The sequence below is a fragment of the Oncorhynchus keta genome, unplaced genomic scaffold (assembly GCF_023373465.1).
Source record: "Oncorhynchus keta strain PuntledgeMale-10-30-2019 unplaced genomic scaffold, Oket_V2 Un_contig_2126_pilon_pilon, whole genome shotgun sequence".
NCBI classification, from domain to species: Eukaryota; Metazoa; Chordata; class Actinopteri; order Salmoniformes; family Salmonidae; genus Oncorhynchus; species Oncorhynchus keta.
In genome coordinates, this window is record NW_026282385.1 from 90,162 (window position 1) to 117,712 (window position 27,551).

The following is a 27,551-nucleotide window of genomic DNA, read 5'->3' on the forward strand; positions in this document are numbered from 1 at the left end:
CCCCTGTAACATCCATATCATAACAGAGACAGAGCCTGGTTCCCTGTAACATCCATATCATAACAGAGACAGGGCCTGGTTCCCCTGTAACATCCATATCATAACAGAGACAGGGCCTGGTTCATAACCCTGTAACATCCATATCATAACAGAGACAGAGCCTGGTTCCCCTGTAACATCCATATCATAACAGAGACAGAGCCTGGTTCCCCTGTAACATCCATATCATAACAGAGCCTGGTTCCCCTGTAACATCCATATCATAACAGAGACAGGGCCTGGTTCCCCTGTAACATCCATATCATAACAGAGACAGGGCCTGGTTCCCCTGTAACATCCATATCATAACAGAGCCTGGTTCCCCTGTAACATCCATATCATAACAGAGACAGAGCCTGGTTCCCCTGTAACATCCATATCATAACAGAGACAGAGCCTGGTTCCCCTGTAACATCCATATCATAACAGAGCCTGGTTCCCCTGTAACATCCATATCATAACAGAGACAGAGCCTGGTTCCCCTGTAACATCCATATCATAACAGAGACAGAGCCTGGTTCCCCTGTAACATCCATATCATAACAGAGACAGAGCCTGGTTCCCCTGTAACATCCATATCATAACAGAGACTGGTTCCCCTGTAACATCCATATCATAACAGAGACAGAGCCTGGTTCCCCTGTAACATCCATATCATAACAGAGACAGAGCCTGGTTCCCCTGTAACATCCATATCATAACAGAGACAGAGCCTGGTTCCCCTGTAACATCCATATCATAACAGAGACAGAGCCTGGTTCCCCTGTAACATCCATATCATAACAGAGACAGGGCCTGGTTCCCCTGTAACATCCATATCATAACAGAGACAGGGCCTGGTTCTGTAACATCCTATCATAACATCCATATCATAACAGAGACAGAGCCTGGTTCCCCTGTAACATCCATATCATAACAGAGACAGCCTGGTTCCCCTGTAACATCCATATCATAACAGAGACAGGGCCTGGTTCCCCTGTAACATCCATATCATAACAGAGACAGAGCCTGGTTCCCTAACATCCATATCATAACAGAGACAGAGCCTGGTTCCCCTGTAACATCCATATCATAACAGAGACAGAGCCTGGTTCCCCTGTAACATCCATATCATAACAGAGCCTGGTTCCCCTGTAACATCCATATCATAACAGAGACAGAGCCTTGTTCCCCTTGTTCATATCACCCACTGTCTCCACCGTCTCCCACCGTCTCCCACCGTCTCTCCCACCACTCCCACCGTCTCCCGTCTCCCCCGTCTCCCACCGTCTCCACCGTCTCCCACCCACCACCTCTCCCACCGTCTCCACCGTCTCCCACCCGTCTCCACCGTCTCCCACCGTCTCCCCGTCTCCACCGTCTCCCACCACTCCCACCGTCTCCCACCGTCTCCCACCACCGTCTCCCACCACTCCCACCGTCTCCACCGTCTCCACCGTCTCCCACCGTCTCCACCACTCCCACCGTCTCCACCGTCTCCCACCGTCTCCACCACCGTCTCCACCGTCTCCACCACTCCCACCACTCCACCGTCTCCACCGTCTCCCACCGTCTCCCACCGTCTCCCACCGTCTCCCACCGTCTCCCACCACTCCACCGTCTCCACCGTCTCCACCGTCTCCCACCGTCTCCCACCGTCTCCCACCACTCCACCGTCTCCACCGTCTCCACCGTCTCCAGTCTCCACCGTCTCTCCACCGTCTCCCACCACTCCCACCGTCTCCACCGTCTCCCACCGTCTCCACCGTCTCCTCCCACCACTCCACCGTCTCCACCGTCTCCCTCCCACTCTCCACCGTCTCCACCGTCTCCACCGTCTCCGTCTCTCCACCGTCTCCCACCGTCTCCACCGTCTCCCACCATCTCCACCGTCTCCAGGTCCCCATCTCCACCGTCTCCACCGTCTCCCTCCACCGTCTCCCGTCTCCACAGGTCTCCCGTCTCCCTCCGTCTCCACCGTCTCCCACCGTCTCTCCACCGTCTCCACCGTCTCCACCGTCTCCACCGTCTCCACCTCCCACCACTCCCACCGTCTCCCTCTCACCGTCTCCCACAGTCTCCCGTCTCCCACCGTCTCCCACCGTCTCCACCGTCTCCACCGTCTCCACCGTCTCCCCCCACCGTCTCCACCGTCTCTCCCACCGTCTCCACCGTCTCCACCACCACCTCTCCACCGTCTCCCCGTCTCCACGTCTCCCACCGTCTCCACCGTCTCTCCCACCACTCCACCGTCTCCCACCGTCTCCACCGTCTCCCACCGTCTCCACCGTCTCCCACCACTCTCCACCGTCTCCCACCGTCTCCACCGTCTCCACCTGGTCTCCCACCGTCTCCCACCACTCCACCACTCCCACCGTCTCCCACCGTCTCCCACCACTCCCACCGTCTCCGTCTCCCCGTCTCTCCCACCGTCTCCCACCGTCTCCCACAGGTCTCCACTCCCCGTCTCCCACCGTCTCCCACCAGGTCTCCACCGTCTCTCCCACCACCGTCTCCACAGTCTCCCGTCTCTCCCCGTCTCCCACCGTCTCCCGTCTCCACCACTCCCCCGTCTCCATCTCCCACCGTCTCCCACCGTCTCCCACCGTCTCCCACCTCCCACCGTCTCCCACCGTCTCCCACCGTCTCCCACCGTCTCCCACCGTCTCCACCTCCCACCGTCTCCCACCGTCCACTCCCACCACACTCACCACTCCCACCACTCCCACCGTCTCTCCCACCGTCTCCCACCGTCTCCCCACTCCGTCTCCCACCACTCTCCTGTCTCCCCCGTCTCCCACCACCGTCTCTCCCACCGTCTCCCACCGTCTCCCACCGTCTCCACTGTCTCCACCGTCTCTCTCCACCCACCGTCTCCCACCGTCTCCCACCACTCCCACCGTCTCCACCGTCTCTCCACCGTCTCCCACCTCTCTCCACCGTCTCCCAGGTCTCCCACTGTCTCCACCGTCTCCCCACCGTCTCCCCGTCTCCCACCGTCTCCCGTCTCCCACCGTCTCCACCGTCTCTCCCACCGTCTCCACCGTCTCCCACCGTCTCCACCACTCCCACCGTCTCCCACCGTCTCCCACCGTCTCCACCGTCTCCACCGTCTCCAGGTCTCCCACCGTCTCCACCGTCCCACCGTCTCCACCGTCCCAGATCTCCCACTCTCCACCGTCCACCCACCGTCTCCCACCGTCTCCCACCGTCTCCCACAGGTCTCCACCGTCTCCCACCGTCTCCCACCACTCCCACCGTCTCCGTCTCCCCGTCTCCCACCGTCTCCCACCGTCTCCCACCGTCTCCACCCCACTGTCTCCCACCATCTCCCACTCTCCACCGATCTCCCACCACTCTCTCCACCGTCTCCCACCGTCTCCACCGTCTCCCACCGTCTCCAGGTCTCCACCGTCTCCCGTCTCCACTCCACCGTCTCCCACCACCCCCCTCCCACCGTCTCCCACCGTCTCCCACAGGTCTCCACCGTCTCCCACCAGGTCTCCCTCCCACCGTCTCCCCACTCCACCGTCTCCACCGTCTCCCACCGTCTCTCCCACCACTCCACCGTCTCCCACCACCGTCTCCACCGTCTCCCACCGTCTCTCCCACCGTCTCCCCAGGTCTCCCACCACTCCCACCGTCTCCCACCGTCTCCGTCTCCACCGTCTCCACCGTCTCCCACCGTCTCCCACCGTCTCCCCGTCTCCACCGTCTCCCACCTCCCTCCACCGTCTCCCACCGTCTCCCAGTCTCCATTTGTCTCCCACCGTCTCCCCGTCTCCCACCGTCTCCCACCACTCCCGTCCCCGTCTCCAGGTCCCACGTCTCCCACCACTCCACCGTCTCCCACTTAACTCCCACCGTCTCCCACCGTCTCCCCAGTCTCCGTCTCCCCGTCTCCCACTCCGTCTCCACCGTCTCCACCGTCTCCACCGTCTCTCCCACCGTCCCACCACTCCTCCCACCGTCTCCCACCACTCCACCGTCTCCACCGTCTCCGTCTCCACCGTCTCCACCTCCCACCACTCCCCGTCTCCCCCACCGTCTCCCACCGTCTCTCCCACCTCCTCCACCGTCTCCCAGTCTCCACCGTCTCCCCACTCCGTCTCCCACCGTCTCCCACCGTCTCCACCGTCTCCCACCGTCTCCCACCACTCCCACCGTCTCCACCGTCTCCACCGTCTCCCACCTCCACCGTCTCCACCGTCTCCCCACCGTCTCCCCACCGTCTCCCACCGTCTCCCACCACTCCCACCGTCTCCACCGTCTCCCCCGTCTCCACCACCGTCTCCACCGTCTCCCACCGTCTCCCACCACTCCACCTCCCAGTCTCCGTCTCTCCACCGTCTCCCACCGTCTCCACCGTCTCCACCGTCTCCCCCACCGTCTCCCACCGTCTCCACCACCGTCTCCCACCGTCTCCCACCGTCTCCCAGGTCTCTCCCACCGTCTCCACCGTCTCCACCGTCTCCACCCCACCGTCTCCACCGTCTCCCACCAGGTCTCCCACCGTCTCCCACCGTCTCCCACCGTCTCCACCGTCTCCACCGTCTCCACCGTCTCCCACCACTCCACCGTCTCTCCACCGTCTCCCACCACTCCCACCGTCTCCACCGTCTCCACCGTCTCCCACCGTCTCCCACCGTCTCCACCCGTCTCCCACCACTCCACCAGTCTCCCACCGTCTCCCACCGGTCTCCACCGTCTCCCACCCTCCCACCGTCTCCACCGTCTCCCACCGTCTCCCACCACTCCCGTCTCCACCGTCTCCCCAGGTCTCCCACCGTCTCCACCGTCTCCACCACAGGTCTCCCACCGTCTCCCACCCTCCCACCGTCTCCGTCTCCACCGTCTCCACTCCCGTCTCCCACCGTCTCCCGTCTCCCACCGTCTCCCACCGTCTCCACCGTCTCCACCACTCCACCGTCTCCACTCCACGTCTCCCCGTCTCCACCGTCTCCCCGTCTCCCACCGTCTCCACAGGTCCCACCGTCTCCCACCGTCTCCACCGTCCCACCGTCTCCACCGTCTCCCACCGTCTCCCACCACTCCACCGTCTCCACCGTCCCACCGTCTCCCACTCCACGTCTCCCACCGTCTCCCACCACCTCCCACCGTCTCCCACCCACCGTCTCCACCGTCTCCCACCGTCTCCCAGGTCTCCACCACTCCCCCCACCGTCTCCACCGTCTCCCACCGTCTCCACCACCGTCTCCCACCGTCTCTCCCACCCGTCTCCACCGTCTCCACCGTCTCCACCGTCTCCACCGTCTCCCACCGTCTCCCTCCACAGTCTCCCACCACTCTCCACCGTCTCCCACCGTCTCCACCGTCTCCCACCGTCTCCCACCGTCTCCCACCGTCTCCACCGTCTCCCACAGGTCTCCACCACCGTCTCCACCGTCTCCCACCGTCTCCCACCGTCTCCACCGTCTCCCACCGTCTCCACCGTCTCTCCACCGTCTCCCACCGTCTCTCTCCACCGTCTCCCATCTCCCACCCTCCACCGTCTCCCACCGATCTCTCTCTCCACCGTCTCCCACCGTCTCCCACCGTCTCCACCGTCTCCCACCACTCCCACCGTCTCCCACCGTCTCCCTCCCCATCTCCCACCACTCCCCCCGTCTCCCACCACCCCACCGTCTCCACCGTCTCCCAGTCTCCCACCGTCTCCCACCGTCTCCACCATCCTCCACCACTCCCACCGTCTCCACCGTCTCTCCCCGTCTCCCACCGTCTCTCCACCACCACCACTCCACCGTCTCTCCACCGTCTCCCACCGTCTCCCACCGTCTCCACCGTCTCCCACCGTCTCCGTCTCCCGTGTCTCCCACCGTCTCCACCGTCTCCCACCATCTCCACCGTCTCCCACCACTCCCACCACCACCTCCCAGTCTCCACCGTCTCCCACCATCTCCCACCGTCTCCACCGTCTCCCACCGTCTCCCACCGTCTCCCACCACTCCACCGTCTCCCACCGTCTCCACCTCCACCGTCTCCACCGTCTCCCCCGTCTCTCCACCGTCTCTCTCCACCGTCTCCACCGTCTCCACCCGTCTCCCACCACTCCACCACCGTCTCCCACCACTCCCCCACCGTCTCCCGTCTCCCGTCTCCACCGTCTCCACCCACCGTCTCCACCGTCTCCACCGTCTCCCACCACTCCACCGTCTCCACCGTCTCCACCGTCTCCACCGTCTCCACCGTCTCCCACCGTCTCTCCACCGTCTCCCACCGTCTCCACCGTCTCCCACCGTCTCCCACCACTCCCACCACTCCACCATCTCCCACACTCTCCACCGTCTCCCACCACTCCACAGGTCTCCACCGTCTCCACCGTCTCCCACCGTCTCCACCGTCTCCCATCCACGTCTCCACCGTCTCCACCGTCTCCCACCGTCTCCAGTCTCCGTCTCCCACCACTCCACTCCCACCGTCCACCGTCTCCACCGTCTCCAGGTCTCCCACCGTCTCCCACCGTCTCCCACCGTCTCCACCACTCTCCCACCGTCTCCTCTCCACCGTCTCCACCACTCCACCGTCTCCCACCGTCTCCCACCGTCTCCCACCGTCTCCACCGTCTCCACCGTCTCCCACCAGGTCTCCACCGTCTCCACCGTCTCCACCGTCTCCCACCGTCTCCCCACCGTCTCCACCGTCTCCACCACTCCACCGTCTCCCACCGTCTCCCACCGTCTCCACCGTCTCCCACCGTCTCCCACCACTCCCACCGTCTCCCCACCACTCTCCACCGTCTCCCACCGTCTCCCACCCCGTCTCTCCCCTCTCCCACCGTCTCCACCGATCTCTCCCAGGTCTCCCACCGTCTCCACCCTCTCCCGTCTCCACCGTCTCCACCGTCTCCCACCCTCCACCGTCTCCACCATCTCCCTCTCCCACAGTCTCCCACCGTCTCCCCGTCTCCACCGTCTCCACCACTCCACCGTCTCTCTCCACCACTCCACCGTCTCCCACCGTCTCCACCGTCTCCCACCGTCTCCCACTCCCCGTCTCCCACCACTCCCACCGTCTCTCCACCGTCTCCCACCGTCTCCCACCTCTCCACCGTCTCCACCGTCTCCCCGTCTCCACCGTCTCCACCGTCTCCCACCGTCTCCCACCTCCCACCGTCTCCCACCGTCTCCCGTCTCCCACCACCCACCAGTCTCCACCGTCTCTCCACCGTCTCCCACCGTCTCCCCGTCTCCACCGTCTCCCACCACTCCTCCCACCGTCTCCACCGTCTCCACCGTCTCCCACCACTCTCCCACCACTCCACCGTCTCCCACCGTCTCCCCGTCTCCCACCGTCTCCACCGTCTCCACCGTCTCCACCGTCTCCCACCGTCTCCACGTCTCCCACCGTCTCCACCGTCTCCACCGTCTCCCACCGTCTCCCACCGTCTCCACCGTCTCCCACCGTCTCCCACCACTCCACCGTCTCCACCACCGTCTCCCACCGTCTCCACCGTCTCCACCGTCTCCCACCGTCTCCACCGTCTCCCACCGTCTCCACCGTCTCCCACCGTCTCTCTCCACCGTCTCCCACCACTCCCACCACCCCGTCTCCACCGTCTCCCTCCACCGTCTCCCACCAGTCTCCACCGTCTCCACCGTCTCCACCGTCTCCCCGTCTCCACCGTCTCCACCGTCTCCCCACCGTCTCCCCATCTCTCTCTCCCACCGTCTCCCACCGTCTCCCCACCACTCCACCGTCTCCACCGTCTCCACCACTCCCACCGTCTCCACCGTCTCCCACCGTCTCCACCCACCGTCTCCCACCCCACCCTCCCGTCTCCACCGTCTCCCACCGTCTCCCACCGTCTCCACCGTCTCTCCACCGTCTCCACCGTCTCCACCACTCTCCACCGTCTCCCACCGTCTCCACCGTCTCCGTCTCCCACCACTCCCCACCGTCTCCCACCGTCTCCACCGTCTCCACCGTCTCCCACCGTCTCCACTCCACCGTCTCCCACCCTCCCACCGTCTCCCACCGTCTCCCACCACATCTCCACCACTCCACCGTCTCCCACCGTCTCCACCGTCTCTCCACCGTCTCCCACAGGTCTCCCCGTCTCCACCACTCCGTCTCCCCGTCTCCACTCCACCGTCTCCACCGTCTCTCCACCGTCTCCCACCGTCCACCTCCCACCGTCTCCACCGTCTCCACCGTCTCCCACCGTCTCCACCGTCCACCGTCTCCCAGTCTCCCGTCTCCACCGTCTCCCACCGTCTCCACCGTCTCCCACCGTCTCCCACCACCCCCTCCCACCGTCTCCACCGTCTCCAAGTCTCCACCGTCTCCCACCGTCTCCCACCACCGTCTCCACCACTCCACCTCCACCACTCCACCGTCTCTCCTCTCCCACCGTCCACCACCCACCGTCTCCCACCACCACCGTCTCCACCGTCTCCCACCGTCTCCCGTCTCCGTCTCCCACCGTCTCCACTCCACCGTCTCCCACCGTCTCCACCGTCTCCACCGTCTCCCACCACAGTCTCCCACAGTCTCCCACCGTCTCCACCGTCTCCACCACCGTCTCCCACCGTCTCTCCCACTCCACCGTCTCCACCGTCTCCCACCACTCCACCGTCTCCACCGTCTCCCACCGTCTCCACCGTCTCTCCCACCGTCTCCACCAGTCTCCCACCCTCCACCGTCTCCCACCGTCTCCACCGTCTCCACCGTCTCCACCGTCTCCCACCGTCTCCACCACTCCACCGTCTCCCACCACTCCACCGTCTCCACCGTCTCCACCGTCTCCCACCGTCTCCCGTCTCCCAGGTCTCCCGTCTCCCACCACTCCACCGTCTCCACCACTCTCCACCACTCCACCGTCTCCCACCGTCTCCCACCGTCTCTCCCCACCGTCTCCCACCGTCTCCACCGTCTCCCCACCGTCTCCCACCACTCCCACCGTCTCCCACCGTCTCCACCGTCTCCACCGTCTCTCCCACCGTCTCCACCGTCTCCCACCAGTCTCCACCAGTCTCCACCGTCTCCCACCGTCTCCACCGTCTCCACCGTCTCCACTCCCCGTCTCCCACCTCTCCACCGTCTCCCACCGTCTCCCACCGTCTCCCACCGTCTCCCACCGTCTCCACCGTCTCCAGGTCTCCACCGTCTCTCCACCGTCTCCCACCGTCTCCCAGGTCTCCACCGTCTCCCCCCACTCCACTCCACCGTCTCCCACCACCACTCTCCACCGCTCCCACCGTCTCCACCGTCTCCCACCGTCTCTCCCACCGTCTCCCACCGTCTCCCACCGTCTCCCACCGTCTCCACCGTCTCCCACCGTCTCCACTCCGTCTCCCACGTCTCCACCGTCTCCCACCGTCTCCCACCGTCTCCACAGGTCTCCACCGTCTCCACCGTCTCCACCGTCTCCCACTCCCCCGTCTCCCACCACTCCACCGTCTCCCACCACTCCTCCAGTCTCCCACCGTCTCCCTCCCGTCTCCCACCGTCTCTCCCACCGTCTCCACCGTCTCCACCGTCTCCACCGTCTCCCACCGTCTCCCACCGTCTCCCACCGTCTCCACCGTCTCCACCGTCTCCACCGGTCTCCCACCGTCTCCACTCTCCACCGTCTCCACCACCGTCTCCACCGTCTCCACCGTCTCCACCGTCTCCACCACTCCACCGTCTCCACCGTCTCCACCGTCTCCACCCACCGTCTCCCACCGTCTCCACCGTCTCTCCACCGTCTCCCACCGTCTCCCACCACTCCCACCGTCTCCCACCGTCTCCACCGTCTCCACCGTCTCCACCGTCCCACCGTCTCCCACCGTCTCCCACCACTCCGTCTCCCGTCTCCCACCACTCCACCACTCCGTCTCCCACCGTCTCTCCACCGTCTCCACTCCCGTCTCCACCGTCTCCCACCATCTCCACCGTCTCCACCTCCCACCGTCTCCCACCGTCTCCGTCCACCGTCTCCCACCGTCTCCCCCACCGTCTCCACCACTCCCACCGTCTCCACCGTCTCCCCCACCACCGTCTCCACCGTCTCCACCACTCTCCCACCGTCTCCCACCGTCTCCCACCGTCTCCCACCGTCAGGTCTCCCCGTCTCCACCTCCACCTCCACCGTCTCCCACCGTCTCCACCGTCTCCACCACTCCACCACCGTCTCCACCGTCTCCACCACTCTCCACCGTCTCCACCGTCTCCACCGTCTCCCACCGTCTCCCACCGTCTCCACCACTCCACCGTCTCCACCGTCTCCCACCGTCTCCACCGTCTCCACCGTCTCCACCGTCTCCCACCGTCTCCCACCGTCTCCACCGTCTCCACCACTCCACCGTCTCCCACCGTCTCCCACCGTCTCCACCGTCTCCCACCGTCTCCACCCTCCACCGTCCACCCACCGTCTCCCACCACTCCCACCGTCTCCACCGTCTCCCACCGTCTCCACCGTCTCCCATCTCCCGTCTCCCACCCTCCCACCGTCTCCACCGTCTCCACCGTCTCCACCGTCTCCCACCACTCCCACCGTCTCCCACCACTCCCACCGTCTCCGATCGTCACCGTCTCCACCGTCTCCACCGTCTCTCCCACCGTCTCCCAGATCTCCCGTCTCCATCTCTCCACTCTCCACCGTCTCTCCACCTCTCCGTCTCCCACCAGTCTCCCAGGTCTCCCGTCTCCACCCGATCTCCACCGTCTCCCACCGTCTCCACCGTCTCCCGTCTCCCCACCGTCTCCACCGTCTCCCACCGTCTCCACCGTCTCCCACCACCGTCTCCACCGTCTCCCACCGTCTCCCCCGTCTCCCACTCCACCGTCTCCCACCGTCTCCACCGTCTCCACCGTCTCCCACCGTCTCCCACCGTCTCCCATCTCCACCGTCTCCACCGTCTCCTCCCACCGTCTCCACCGTCTCCACCGTCTCCCACCGTCTCCCACCGTCTCCCACCACTCCCACCGTCTCCACCCTCCACCGTCTCCACCGTCTCCCACCACACCTCCCACCACTCTCCCACCACTCCCACCGTCTCTCTCCCACCGTCTCCACCGTCTCCCACCACTCCACCGTCTCCCGTCTCCACCGTCTCCCACCACTCCACCGTCTCCACCGTCTCCACCGTCTCCCACCGTCTCCACCGTCTCCACCGTCTCCCACCGTCTCTCCCCCCTCCCACCGTCTCCCACCGTCTCCCACCGTCTCTCCACCGTCTCCACCGTCTCCCACCACTCCCACCGTCTCCCACCGTCTCCCACCGTCTCCACCGTCTCCACCGTCTCTCCACCGTCTCCCACCGTCTCCCACCGTCTCCCACCGTCTCCACCGTCTCCCACCGTCTCCACCACTCCCACCGTCTCCCACCGTCTCCCGTCTCCCACCGTCTCCCACCGTCTCCCACCTCTCCACCGTCTCCCACCACTCCACCGTCTCCCACCGTCTCCACCGTCTCCCACCAGTCTCCACCGTCTCCCACCACTCCACCGTCTCTCCCACCACTCTCCCACCGTCTCCCACCGTCTCCACCGTCTCAGGTCTCCACCGTCTCCACCGTCTCCACCGTCTCTCCCACCGTCTCCCACCGTCTCCCACCACTCCACCGTCTCCCACCACTCCACCGTCTCCCACCGTCTCCCACCGTCTCCCACCGTCTCCACCGTCTCCCACCGTCTCCCACCGTCTCCCACCACTCCACCGTCTCCCACCACTCCACCGTCTCCACCGTCTCCACCGTCTCCCACCGTCTCCACCGTCTCCCACCACTCTCCCACGTCTCCCACCGTCTCCCACCACTCCACCGTCTCCCACCGTCTCCCCACCGTCTCCCACCCTCCCACCGTCTCCACCGTCTCCACCATCTCTCCACCGTCTCCCCGTCTCCCGTCTCCACCGTCTCCCACCGTCTCCCACGTCTCCCACCGTCTCCCACCGTCTCTCCCACCGTCTCCCACCGTCTCCCCCTCCTCCACCGTCTCCCACCGTCTCCCTCCACCGTCCACCGTCTCCCACCGTCTCCACGTCTCCCACCGTCTCCACCGTCTCCCCCGTCTCCACCGTCTCCCACCACTCCCACCGTCTCCACCGTCTCCCATCTCCCACTCCACCGTCCCGTCTCCACCGTCTCCCACCGTCTCCACCTCCCACCGTCTCCACCGTCTCCCACCGTCTCCCCCGTCTCCCACCGTCTCCCACCACTCCCACCGTCTCCACCGTCTCCCACCGTCTCTCCCACCGTCTCCCACCACTCCACCGTCTCCCACCGTCTCCACCGTCTCCCACCGTCTCCCACCGTCTCCCACCGTCTCTCCCACCACTCGTCTCCACCACCTCTCCACCACCTCCCACCGTCTCTCCCACCGTCTCCCACAGTCTCCACCGTCTCCCACCGTCTCCCACCGTCTCCCACCACTCCCACCACTCTCCCACCGTCTCCACGTCCCACCGTCTCCACCACTCCACCGTCTCCACCGTCTCCCACCGTCTCCCACCGTCTCTCCCCACCGTCTCCACCGTCTCCACAGTCTCCCACCGTCTCCCACCGTCTCCCACCACTCCCACCGTCTCCCACCGTCTCCCACCGTCTCCACCGTCTCCCACCGTCTCCACCGTCTCCCACTCCCACCGTCTCCACCGTCTCCACCGTCTCCACCGTCTCCCACCGTCTCCACCACTCCCACCGTCTCTCCTCCCCACCGTCTCCACCGTCTCCACCGTCTCCCACCGTCTCCCAGTCTCTCCACCGTCTCCCACCACTCCACCGTCTCCACCGTCTCCCACCACTCCCACCCTCCCGTCTCCGTCTCCACCGTCTCCCACCGTCTCCACCCACCGTCTCCCTCCCACCACTCCACCGTCTCCCACCACTCCACCGTCTCCCACCGTCTCCCACCGTCTCCCCCGTCTCCACCGTCTCCCACCACTCCCACCGTCTCCCACCGTCTCCCACCGTCTCCACCTCTCCACCGTCTCCCACCGTCTCCCACCGTCTCCCACCGTCTCCCTCCCACTCCCACCGTCTCCACCGTCTCCCACCACCCGTCTCCACCTCCCACCGTCTCCACCGTCTCCCACCGTCTCCCCACCGTCTCCCACCGTCTCCCACCGTCTCCCACCGTCTCTCCCACCGTCTCCCACCGTCTCCCACCGTCTCCCACCGTCTCCCACCGTCTCCCACCGTCTCCACCCGTCTCCCACCACTCCACCGTCTCCCACCGTCTCCCGTCTCCACCGTCTCTCCCACCACTCCCACCCTCTCCACCGTCTCCACCACTCCCACCGTCTCCACCCGTCTCCCACCGTCTCCACCGTCTCCCGTCCCACCACTCCCACCACTCCACCGTCTCCCCCACTCCCCGTCTCCCACCCTCCCACCACTCCCACCACTCCACCGTCTCCACCGTCTCCCACCGCTCTCTCCACCGTCTCTCCACCGTCTCCACCGTCTCCCACCACTCTCCACCGTCTCCACCGTCTCTCCCACCGTCTCCCACCGTCTCCCCGTCTCCCACCGTCTCCCACCGTCTCCCACCGTCTCCCACTCCCACCCTCCAGGTCCCACCGTCTCCCACCACTCCACCGTCTCCCACCGTCTCCCACCGTCTCCCACCGTCTCCACCACACATATCAGACTCCTATAGAGCAGGGAATCATCTATTAATACTTCATATCAGACTCCTATAGAGCCGGAATCATCTATTAATACTTCATATCAGACTCCTATAGAGCAGGGAATCATCTATTAATACTTCATATCAGACTCCTATAGAGCAGGGAATCATCTATTAATACTTCATATCAGACTCCTATAGAGCAGGGAATCATCTATTAATACTTCATATCAGACTCCAATAGAGCAGGGAATAATCTATTAATACTTCATATCAGACTCCTATAGAGCAGGGAATCATCTATTAATACTTCATATCAGACTCCTATAGAGCAGGGAATCATCTATTAATACTTCATATCAGACTCCTATAGAGCAGGGAATCATCTATTAATACTTCATATCAGACTCCTATAGAGCAGGGAATCATCTATTAATACTTCATATCAGACTCCAATAGAGCAGGGAATCATCTATTAATACTTCATATCAGACTCTATAGAGCAGGGAATCATCTATTAATACTTCATATCAGACTCCTATAGAGCAGGGAATCATCTATTAATACTTCATATCAGACTCCTATAGAGCAGGGAATCATCTATTAATACTTCATATCAGACTCCTATAGAGCAGGGAATCATCTATTAATACTTCATATCAGACTCCTATAGAGCAGGGAATCATCTATTAATACTTCATATCAGACTCCTATAGAGCAGGGAATCATCTATTAATACTTCATATCAGACTCCTATAGAGCAGGGAATCATCTATTAATACTTCATATCAGACTCCTATAGAGCAGGGAATCATCTATTAATACTTCATATCAGACTCCTATAGAGCAGGGAATCATCTATTAATACTTCATATCAGACTCCAATAGAGCAGGAATCATCTATTAATACTTCATATCAGACTCCTATAGAGCAGGGAATCATCTATTAATACTTCATATCAGACTCCAATAGAGCAGGGAATCATCTATTAATACTTCATATCAGACTCCTATAGAGCAGGGAATCATCTATTAATACTTCATATCAGACTCCAATAGAGCAGGGAATCATCTATTAATACTTCATATCAGACTCCTATAGAGCAGGGAATCATCTATTAATACTTCATATCAGACTCCTATAGAGCAGGGAATCATCTATTAATACTTCATATCAGACTCCTATAGAGCAGGGAATCATCTATTAATACTTCATATCAGACTCCAATAGAGCAGGGAATCATCTATTAATACTTCATATCAGACTCCTATAGAGCAGGGAATCATCTATTAATACTTCATATCAGACTCCTATAGAGCAGGGAATCATCTATTAATACTTCATATCAGACTCCTATAGAGCAGGGAATCATCTATTAATACTTCATATCAGACTCCTATAGAGCAGGGAATCATCTATTAATACTTCATATCAGACTCCTATAGAGCAGGGAATCATCTATTAATACTTCATATCAGACTCCTATAGAGCAGGGAATCATCTATTAATACTTCATATCAGACTCCTATAGAGCAGGGAATCATCTATTAATACTTCATATCAGACTCCTATAGAGCAGGGAATCATCTATTAATACTTCATATCAGACTCCTATAGAGCAGGGAATCATCTATTAATACTTCATATCAGACTCCAATAGAGCAGGGAATCATCTATTAATACTTCATATCAGACTCCTATAGAGCAGGGAATCATCTATTAATACTTCATATCAGACTCCTATAGAGCAGGGAATCATCTATTAATACTTCATATCAGACTCCTATAGAGCAGGGAATCATCTATTAATACTTCATATCAGACTCCAATAGAGCAGGGAATCATCTATTAATACTTCATATCAGACTCCAATAGAGCAGGGAATCATCTATTAATACTTCATATCAGACTCCAATAGAGCAGGGAATCATCTATTAATACTTCATATCAGATATCAGGGGCAATAGAGCAGGGAATCATCTATTAATACTTCATATCAGACTACCTATAGAGCAGGAATCATCATCTATTAATAGAGCTTCATATCAGACTCCTATAGAGCAGGGAATCATCTATTAATACTTCATATCAGACTCCAATAGAGCAGGAATCATCTATTAATACTTCATATCAGAATCAGGGAATCTATTAATACTTCATATCAGACTCCTATAGAGCAGGGAATCATCTATTAATACTTCATATCAGACTCCTATAGAGCAGGGAATCATCTATTAATACTTCATATCAGACTCCAATAGAGCAGGGAATCATCTATTAATACTTCATATCAGACTCCTATAGAGCAGGGAATCATCTATTAATACTTCATATCAGACTCCAATAGAGCAGGGAATCATCTATTAATACTTCATATCAGACTCCTATAGAGCAGGGAATCATCTATTAATACTTCATATCAGACTCCAATAGAGCAGGGAATCATCTATTAATACTTCATATCAGACTCCAATAGAGCAGGGAATCATCTATTAATCAGACTTCATATCAGGGACTACTTCAATCAGAGCATAGAGCAGGGAATCATCTATTAATACTTCATATCAGACACCTATAGAGCAGGGAATCATCTATTAATACTTCATATCAGACTCCAATAGAGCAGGGAATCATCTATTAATACTTCATATCAGACTCCTATAGAGCAGGGAATCATCTATTAATACTTCATATCAGACTCCAATAGAGCAGGGAATCATCTATTAATACTTCATATCAGACTCCTATAGAGCAGGGAATCATCTATTAATACTTCTCAATAGAGCAGGGAATCATCAGACTCCTATAGAGCAGGGAATCATCTATTAATACTTCATATCAGACTCCAATAGAGCAGGGAATCATCTATTAATACTTCATATCAGACTCAGAATCATCTCCATATATAGAGCAGGGAATCATCTATTAATACTTCATATCAGACTCCTATAGAGCAGGGAATCATCTATTAATACTTCATATCAGACTCCTATAGAGCAGGGAATCATCTATTAATACTTCATATCAGACTCCTATAGAGCAGGGAATCATCTATTAATACTTCATATCAGACTCCAATAGAGCAGGGAATCATCTATTAATACTTCATATCAGACTCCTATGGAGAGGTGTTTAGTATTACATTCTAGTAAAACAGTAGTCACATGAATGAGAAACAGTAGTACTGTTTTCTGCTGAGTAGAGAGGTGTAACATCTAGACATTTATATAGGACCGTCACATGAATGAGAAACAGTAGTACTGTTTTCTGCTGAGTAGAGAGGTGTAACATCTAGACATTTATATAGGACCGTCACATGAATGAGAAACAGTAGTACTGTTTTCTGCTGAGTAGAGAGGTGTAACATCTAGACATTTATATAGGACCGTCACATGAATGAGAAACAGTAGTACTGTTTTCTGCTGAGTAGAGAGGTGTAACATCTAGACATTTATATAGGACCGTCACATGAATGAGAAACAGTAGTACTGTTTTCTGCTGAGTAGAGAGGTGCAACATCTAGACATTTATATAGGACCGTCACATGAATGAGAAACAGTAGGACTGTTTTCTGCTGAGTAGAGAGGTGTAACATTAGACATTTATATAGGACCGTCACATGAATGAGAAACAGTAGTACTGTTTTCTGCTGAGTAGAGAGGTGTTGGGAACATCTAGACATTTATATAGGACCGTCACATGAATGAGAAACAGTAGTACTGTTTTCTGCTGAGTAGAGAGGTGTAACATCTAGACATTTATATAGGACCGTCACATGAATGAGAAACAGTAGTACTGTTTTCTGCTGAGTAGAGAGGTGTCTGGAACATCTAGACATTTATATAGGACCGTCACATGAATGAGAAACAGTAGTACTGTTTTCTGCTGAGTAGAGAGGTGTATGGAACATCTAGACATTCATATAGGACCGTCACATGAATGAGAAACAGTAGTACTGTTTTCTGCTGAGTAGAGAGGTGTAACATCTAGACATTTATATAGGACCGTCACATGAATGAGAAACAGTAGTACTGTTTTCTGCTGAGTAGAGAGGTGTAACATCTAGACATTTATATAGGACCGTCACATGAATGAGAAACAGTAGTACTGTTTTCTGCTGAGTAGAGAGGTGTAACATCTAGACATTTATATAGGACCGTCACATGAATGAGAAACAGTAGAACTGTTTTCTGCTGAGTAGAGAGGTGTAACATCTAGACATTTATATAGGACCGTCACATGAATGAGAAACAGTAGTACTGTTTTCTGCTGAGTAGAGAGGTGTAACATCTAGACATTTATATAGGACCGTCACATGAATGAGAAACAGTAGTACTGTTTTCTGCTGAGTAGAGAGGTGTAACATCTAGACATTTATATAGGACCGTCACATGAATGAGAAACAGTAGTACTGTTTTCTGCTGAGTAGAGAGGTGTAACATCTAGACATTTATATAGGACCGTCACATGAATGAGAAACAGTAGTACTGTTTTCTGCTGAGTAGAGAGGTGTAACATCTAGACATTTATATAGGACCGTCACATGAATGAGAAACAGTAGTACTGTTTTCTGCTGAGTAGAGAGGTGTAACATCTAGACATTTATATAGGACCGTCACATGAATGAGAAACAGTAGTACTGTTTTCTGCTGAGTAGAGAGGTGTAACATCTAGACATTTATATAGGACCGTCACATGAATGAGAAACAGTAGTACTGTTTTCTGCTGAGTAGAGAGGTGTAACATCTAGACATTTATATAGGACCGTCACATGAATGAGAAACAGTAGTACTGTTTTCTGCTGAGTAGAGAGGTGTAACATCTAGACATTTATATAGGACCGTCACATGAATGAGAAACAGTAGTACTGTTTTCTGCTGAGTAGAGAGGTGTCTGGAACATCTAGACATTTATATAGGACCGTCACATGAATGAGAAACAGTAGTACTACATCTAGACATTTATCAAAGAAAATATGTGGAATTACAACAAGCTTCCTTCTTAAAGGGAAGACATTCATGTGGAGATCAACATGTCATCAGTCACAAGGAGAGACAAGGGAAGACATTCATGTGGAGATCAACATGTCATCAGTCACAAGGAGAGACAAGGGAAGTGTAATGCAACACTGTGAATGGCAACAAGACTCATTTAACATCCAACTGAGTTTGTGTTGCGTTATTACTGTTCAATTAGAAAACAACTCTCTTCCCTATCCCTGAATGTCCTCCTCTGTTCTTTTCCTCTCTGTTTCGCGGATGTTTCATCATAAATTGTTGAGTGCAGAATGACTTGTCTCCTCTACTTGTCTTCTCAGTGGTCAGGGCAGATTAAAATAGTGCCAGCCATCCTACCCAGACACTACACCCCTACCCTACACACCCACCAGTCAGCCTCCACCAGCATACCATTAGCATATATATGAGATTTGAGACATTTTGTAATATTCTCCAGCAGGACTCATCTGTCAAACTGCTGATGAATTATAAAATGCTTGTTTGGGGAGAAAACTCAGTCTGTCCCTCCCTCCATCCCTTCAATCCTCCATAACCTCCACCCCTACCCAAACCTTACAGTCGTAACCTTTACTATGCTTACGTTAGACAAGGAAACATCTATGTTGGGGCAATATCAATAGAATTTGTTTTATGAAAATGACCTATGTCAATAGTCCATGTGTGTGACCTGGTTAGATGTGTCATCTTCCATTTAGAGACGTGTCAGAATGTTACAGGGCAACTGATTGGAGACATTAAGTTAAATTACAGTGGTTCCTCCTTTAAGAGTTGAAAACTCACAGCGGGACTGAGAGGTACCCAGCGTCACAGCTGAACGGTCTAATGTAGAGGTACCCAGCGTCACAGCTGAACAGTCTAATGTAGAGGTACCCAGCATCACAGCTGAACGGTCTAATGTAGAGGTACCCAGCATCACAGCTGAACGGTCTAATGTAGAGGTACCCAGCATCACAGCTGAACAGTCTAATGTAGAGGTACCCAGCATCACAGCTGAACAGTCTAATGTAGAGGTACCCAGCGTCACAGCTGAACGGTCTAATGTAGAGGTACCCAGCATCACAGCTGAACGGTCTAATGTAGAGGTACCCAGCATCACAGCTGAACAGTCTAATGTAGAGGTACCCAGCATCACAGCTGAACAGTCTAATGTAGAGGTACCCAGCATCACAGCTGAACGGTCTAATGTAGAGGTACCCAGCATCACAGCTGAACGGTCTAATGTAGAGGTACCCAGCATCACAGCTGAACAGTCTAATGTAGAGGTACCCAGCATCACAGCTGAACGGTCTAATGTAGAGGTACCCAGCGTCACAGCTGAACAGTCTAATGTAGAGGTACCCAGCGTCACAGCTGAACAGTCTAATGTAGAGGTACCCAGCATCACAGCTGAACGGTCTAATGTAGAGGTACCCAGCATCACAGCTGAACGGTCTAATGTAGAGGTACCCAGCATCACAGCTGAACAGTCTAATGTAGAGGTACCCAGCATCACAGCTGAACGGTCTAATGTAGAGGTACCCAGCGTCACAGCTGAACGGTCTAATGTAGAGGTACCCAGCGTCACAGCTGAACAGTCTAATGTAGAGGTACCCAGCGTCACAGCTGAACAGTCTAATGTAGAGGTACCCAGCGTCACAGCTGAACAGTCTAATGTAGAGGTACCCAGCGTCACAGCTGAACAGTCTAATGTAGAGGTACCCAGCGTCACAGCTGAACAGTCTAATGTAGAGGTACCCAGCATCACAGCTGAACAGTCTAATGTAGAGGTACCCAGCGTCACAGCTGAACAGTCTAATGTAGAGGTACCCAGCATCACAGCTGAACAGTCTAATGTAGAGGTACCCAGCATCACAGCTGAACGGTCTAATGTAGAGGTACCCAGCATCACAGCTGAACGGTCTAATGTAGAGGTACCCAGCATCACAGCTGAACAGTCTAATGTAGAGGTACCCAGCGTCACAGCTGAACGGTCTAATGTAGAGGTACCCAGCATCACAGCTGAACGGTCTAATGTAGAGATACCCAGCATCACAGCTGAACAGTCTAATGTAGAGGTACCCAGCGTCACAGCTGAACGGTCTAATGTAGAGGTACCCAGCATCACAGCTGAACAGTCTAATGTAGAGGTACCCAGCGTCACAGCTGAACAGTCTAATGTAGAGGTACCCAGCATCACAGCTGAACAGTCTAATGTAGAGGTACCCAGCGTCACAGCTGAACGGTCTAATGTAGAGGTACCCAGCATCACAGCTGAACAGTCTAATGTAGAGGTACCCAGCGTCACAGCTGAACGGTCTAATGTAGAGGTACCCAGCATCACAGCTGAACGGTCTAATGTAGAGGTACCCAGCATCACAGCTGAACAGTCTAATGTAGAGGTACCCAGCGTCACAGCTGAACGGTCTAATGTAGAGGTACCCAGCGTCACAGCTGAACAGTCTAATGTAGAGATACCCAGCGTCACAGCTGAACGGTCTAATGTAGAGGTACCCAGCATCACAGCTGAACAGTCTAATGTAGAGGTACCCAGCGTCACAGCTGAACAGTCTAATGTAGAGGTACCCAGCATCACAGCTGAACAGTCTAATGTAGAGGTACCCAGCATCACAGCTGAACAGTCTAATGTAGAGGTACCCAGCATCAAAGCTGAACGGTCTAATGTAGAGGTACCCAGCGTCACAGCTGAACAGTCTAATGTAGAAGTACCCAGCATCACAGCTGAACGGTCTAATGTAGAGGTACCCAGCGTCACAGCTGAACGGTCTAATGTAGAGGTACCCAGCATCACAGCTGAACAGTCTAATGTAGAGGTACCCAGCATCACAGCTGAACGGTCTAATGTAGAGGTACCCAGCGTCACAGCTGAACGGTCTAATGTAGAGGTACCCAGCATCACAGCTGAACAGTCTAATGTAGAGATACCCAGCATCACAGCTGAACGGTCTAATGTAGAGGTACCCAGCATCACAGCTGAACGGTCTAATGTAGAGGTACCCAGCGTCACAGCTGAACAGTCTAATGTAGAGGTACCCAGCATCACAGCTGAACAGTCTAATGTAGAGGTACCCAGCTGAACAGTCTAATGTAGAGGTACCCAGCGTCACAGCTGAACGGTCTAATGTAGAGGTACCCAGCTGAACAGTCTAATGTAGAGGTACCCAGCATCACAGCTGAACAGTCTAATGTAGAGGTACCCAGCTGAACGGTCTAATGTAGAGGTACCCAGCATCACAGCTGAACAGTCTAATGTAGAGGTACCCAGCGTCACAGCTGAACGGTCTAATGTAGAGGTACCCAGCATCACAGCTGAACAGTCTAATGTAGAGGTACCCAGCATCACAGCTGAACAGTCTAATGTAGAGGTACCCAGCGTCACAGCTGAACAGTCTAATGTAGAGGTACCCAGCATCACAGCAAAACAGTCTAATGTAGAGGTACCCAGCGTCACAGCTGAACAGTCTAATGTAGAGGTACCCAGCATCACAGCTGAACAGTCTAATGTAGAGGTACCCAGCATCACAGCTGAGCGGTCTAATGTAGAGGTACCCAGCGTCACAGCTGAACGGTCTAATGTAGAGGTACCCAGCATCACAGCTGAACAGTCTAATGTAGAGGTACCCAGCATCACAGCTGAACAGTCTAATGTAGAGGTACCCAGCATCACAGCTGAACAGTCTAATGTAGAGGTACCCAGCGTCACAGCTGAACAGTCTAATGTAGAGGTACCCAGCGTCACAGCTGAACAGTCTAATGTAGAGGTACCCAGCATCACAGCTGAACAGTCTAATGTAGAGGTACCCAGCGTCACAGCTGAACAGTCTAATGTAGAGGTACCCAGCATCACAGCTGAACAGTCTAATGTAGAGGTACCCAGCGTCACAGCTGAACGGTCTAATGTAGAGGTACCCAGCGTCACAGCTGAACGGTCTAATGTAGAGGTACCCAGCATCACAGCTGAACAGTCTAATGTAGAGGGTAGATATTACCTACAGCTCTACCTTCTAATGTAGAGGGTAGATATTACCTACAGCTCTACCTTCTAATGTAGAGGGTAGCTATTACCTACAGCTCTACCTTCTAATGTAGAGGGTAGCTATTACCTACAGCTCTACCTTCTAATGTAGAGGGTAGCTATTACCTACAGCTCTACCTTCTAATGTAGAGGTACCCAGCGTCACAGCTGAACGGTCTAATGTAGAGGTACCCAGCGTCACAGCTGAACGGTCTAATGTAGAGGGTAGATATTACCTACAGCTCTACCTTCTAATGTAGAGGGTAGCTATTACCTACAGCTCTACCTTCTAATGTAGAGGGTAGATATTACCTACAGCTCTACCTTCTAATGTAGAGGGTACATATTACCTACAGCTCTACCTTCTAATGTAGAGGGTAGATATTACCTACAGATCTACCTTCTAATGTAGAGGGTACATATTACCTACAGCTCTACCTTCTAATGTAGAGGGTAGATATTACCTACAGCTCTACCTTCTAATCTACATATTACCTACAGCTCTACCTTCTAATGTAGAGGGTACATATTACCTACAGCTCTACCTTCTAATGTAGAGGGTAGATATTACCTACAGCTCTACCTTCTAATGTAGAGGGTAGATATTACCTACAGCTCTACCTTCTAATGTAGAGGGTAGATATTACCTACAGCTCTACCTTCTAATGTAGAGGGTAGATATTACCTACAGCTCTACCTTCTAATGTAGAGGGTAGATATTACCTACAGCTCTACCTTCTAATGTAGAGGGTAGATATTACCTACAGCTCTACCTTCTAATGTAGAGGGTAGATATTACCTACAGCTCTACCTTCTAATCTACATATTACCTACAGCTCTACCTTCTAATGTAGAGGGTAGATATTACCTACAGCTCTACCTTCTAATGTAGAGGGTACATATTACCTACAGCTCTACCTTCTAATGTAGAGGGTAGATATTACCTACAGCTCTACCTTCTAATGTAGAGGGTAGCTATTACCTACAGCTCTACCTTCTAATGTAGAGGGTAGATATTACCTACAGCTCTACCTTCTGATGTAGAGGGTAGATATTACCTACAGCTCTACCTTCTAATGTAGAGGGTAGATATTACCTACAGCTCTACCTTCTGATATAGAGGGTAGATATTACCTACAGCTCTACCTTCTAATGTAGAGGGTAGATATTACCTACAGCTCTACCTTCTAATGTAGAGGGTACATATTACCTACAGCTCTACCTTCTAATGTAGAGGGTAGATATTACCTACAGCTCTACCTTCTAATCTACATATTACCTACAGCTCTACCTTCTAATGTAGAGGGTACATATTACCTACAGCTCTACCTTCTAATGTAGAGGGTACATATTACCTACAGCTCTACCTTCTAATCTACATATTACCTACAGCTCTACCTTCTAATGTAGAGGGTACATATTACCTACAGCTCTACCTTCTAATGTAGAGGGTAGATATTACCTACAGCTCTACCTTCTAATCTACATATTACCTACAGCTCTACCTTCTAATGTAGAGGGTACATATTACCTACAGCTCTACCTTCTAATGTAGAGGGTAGATATTACCTACAGATCTACCTTCTAATGTAGAGGGTAGATATTACCTACAGCTCTAGCTTCTAATGTAGAGGGTACATATTACCTACAGCTCTACCTTCTAATCTACATATTACCTACAGCTCTACCTTCTAATGTAGAGGGTACATATTACCTACAGCTCTACCTTCTAATGTAGAGGGTACATATTACCTACAGCTCTACCTTCTAATGTAGAGGGTACATATTACCTACAGCTCTACCTTCTAATGTAGAGGGTAGATATTACCTACAGCTCTACCTTCTAATCTACATATTACCTACAGCTCTACCTTCTAATGTAGAGGGTACATATTACCTACAGCTCTACCTTCTAATGTAGAGGGTACATATTACCTACAGCTCTACCTTCTAATGTAGAGGGTACATATTACCTACAGCTCTACCTTCTAATCTACATATTACCTACAGCTCTACCTTCTAATGTAGAGGGTAGATATTACCTACAGCTCTACCTTCTAATGTAGAGGGTACATATTACCTACAGCTCTACCTTCTAATGTAGAGGGTACATATTACCTACAGCTCTATCTTCTACATACCTTCTAAGAGGGTACATATTACCTACAGGTCTACCTTCTAATCTACATATTACCTACAGCTCTACCTTCTAATGTAGAGGGTAGATATTACCTACAGCTCTACCTTCTAATGTAGAGGGTAGCATATTACCTACAGCTCTACCTTCTAATGTAGAGGGTACATATTACCTACAGCTCTACCTTCTGATGTAGAGGGTAGATATTACCTACAGCTCTACCTTCTGATGTAGAGGGTAGATATTACCTACAGCTCTACCTTCTAATGTAGAGGGTAGATATTACCTACAGCTCTACCTTCTGATGTAGAGGGTACATATTACCTACAGCTCTACCTTCTAATGTAGAGGGTAGATATTACCTACAGCTCTACCTTCTGATGTAGAGGGTACATATTACCTACAGCTCTACCTTCTAATGTAGAGGGTAGATATTACCTACAGCTCTACCTTCTAATCTACATATTACCTACAGCTCTACCTTCTAATGTAGAGGGTACATATTACCTACAGCTCTACCTTCTAATCTACATATTACCTACAGCTCTACCTTCTAATGTAGAGGGTACATATTACCTACAGCTCTACCTTCTAATGTAGAGGGTACATATTACCTACAGCTCTACCTTCTAATGTAGAGGGTACATATTACCTACAGCTCTACCTTCTAATCTACATATTACCTACAGCTCTACCTTCTAATGTAGAGGGTACATATTACCTACAGCTCTACCTTCTAATGTAGAGGGTACATATTACCTACAGCTCTACCTTCTAATGTAGAGGGTAGATATTACCTACAGCTCTAGCTTCTAATGTAGAGGGTACATATTACCTACAGCTCTACCTTCTAATCTACATATTACCTACAGCTCTACCTTCTAATGTAGAGGGTACATATTACCTCCGGCTCTACCTTCTAATGTAGAGGGTACATATTACCTACAGCTCTACCTTCTAATGTAGAGGGTACATATTACCTACAGCTCTACCTTCTAATGTAGAGGGTAGATATTACCTACAGCTCTACCTTCTAATCTACATATTACCTACATCTCTACCTTCTAATCTAGAGGGTACATATTACCTACAGCTCTACCTTCTAATGTAGAGGGTACATATTACCTACAGCTCTACCTTCTAATGTAGAGGGTACATTTACCTACAGCTCTACCTTCTAATCTACATATTACCTACAGCTCTACCTTCTAATGTAGAGGGTACATATTACCTACAGCTCTACCTTCTAATGTAGAGGGTACATATTACCTACAGCTCTACCTTCTAATGTAGAGGGTACATCTTACCTACAGCTCTATCTTCTAATGTAGAGGGTACATATTACCTACAGCTCTACCTTCTAATCTACATATTACCTACAGCTCTACCTTCTAATGTAGAGGGTAGATATTACCTACAGCTCTACCTTCTAATGTAGAGGGTACACATTACCTACAGCTCTACCTTCTAATGTAGAGGGTACATATTACCTACAGCTCTACCTTCTAATGTAGAGGGTACATCATTACCTACAGCTCTACCTTCTAATGTAGAGGGTACATATTACCTACAGCTCTACCTTCTAATGTAGAGGGTACATATTACCTACAGCTCTACCTTCTAATCTACATATTACCTACAGCTCTACCTTCTAATGTAGAGGGTACATATTACCTACAGCTCTACCTTCTAATGTAGAGGGTACATATTACCTACAGCTCTACCTTCTAATGTAGAGGGTACATATTACCTACAGCTCTACCTTCTAATGTAGAGGGTACATATTACCTACAGCTCTACCTTCTAATCTACATATTACCTACAGCTCTACCTTCTAATGTAGAGGGTAGATATTACCTACAGCTCTACCTTCTAATGTAGAGGGTAGATATTACCTACAGCTCTACCTTCTAATGTAGAGGGTACATATTACCTACAGCTCTACCTTCTAATCTACATATTACCTACAGCTCTACCTTCTAATGTAGAGGGTACATATTACCTACAGCTCTACCTTCTAATCTACATATTACCTACAGCTCTACCTTCTAATGTAGAGGGTAGATATTACCTACAGCTCTACCTTCTAATGTAGAGGGTAGATATTACCTACAGCTCTACCTTCTAATGTACATATTACCTACAGCTCTACCTTCTAATCTACATATTACCTACAGCTCTACCTTCTAATGTACAGGGTACATATTACCTACAGCTCTACCTTCTAATGTAGAGGGTAGATATTACCTACAGCTCTACCTTCTAATGTAGAGGGTACATATTACCTACAGCTCTACCTTCTAATGTACAGGGTAGATATTACCTACAGCTCTACCTTATAATTTACAGGGTACATATTACCTACAGCTCTACCTTATAATTTACAGGGTACATATTACCTACAGCTCTACATTCTAATATACATGGTACATATTACCTACAGCTGAACCTTCTAATCTACATGGTACATATTACCTACAGCTGAACCTTCTAATCTACATGGTACATATTACCTACAGCTCTACCTTCTAATCTACAGGGTACCTGGCTGGAAGCACCATGTCTTCATATTACCTACTGAGTTATGTGCTTCTACAGTAGGGCTCCATGTTATTCCTGAGTGGTTCAATAGAACTGAGGGGCCACTACAGACACCCTGGTTCAGCGGTTCAATAGCACTGAGGGGTCACTACAGACACCCTGGTGCAGATGTTCCATTCCACTGAGGGGTCACTACAGACACCCTGGTTCAGCGGTTCAATAGCACTGAGGGGTCACTACAGACACCCT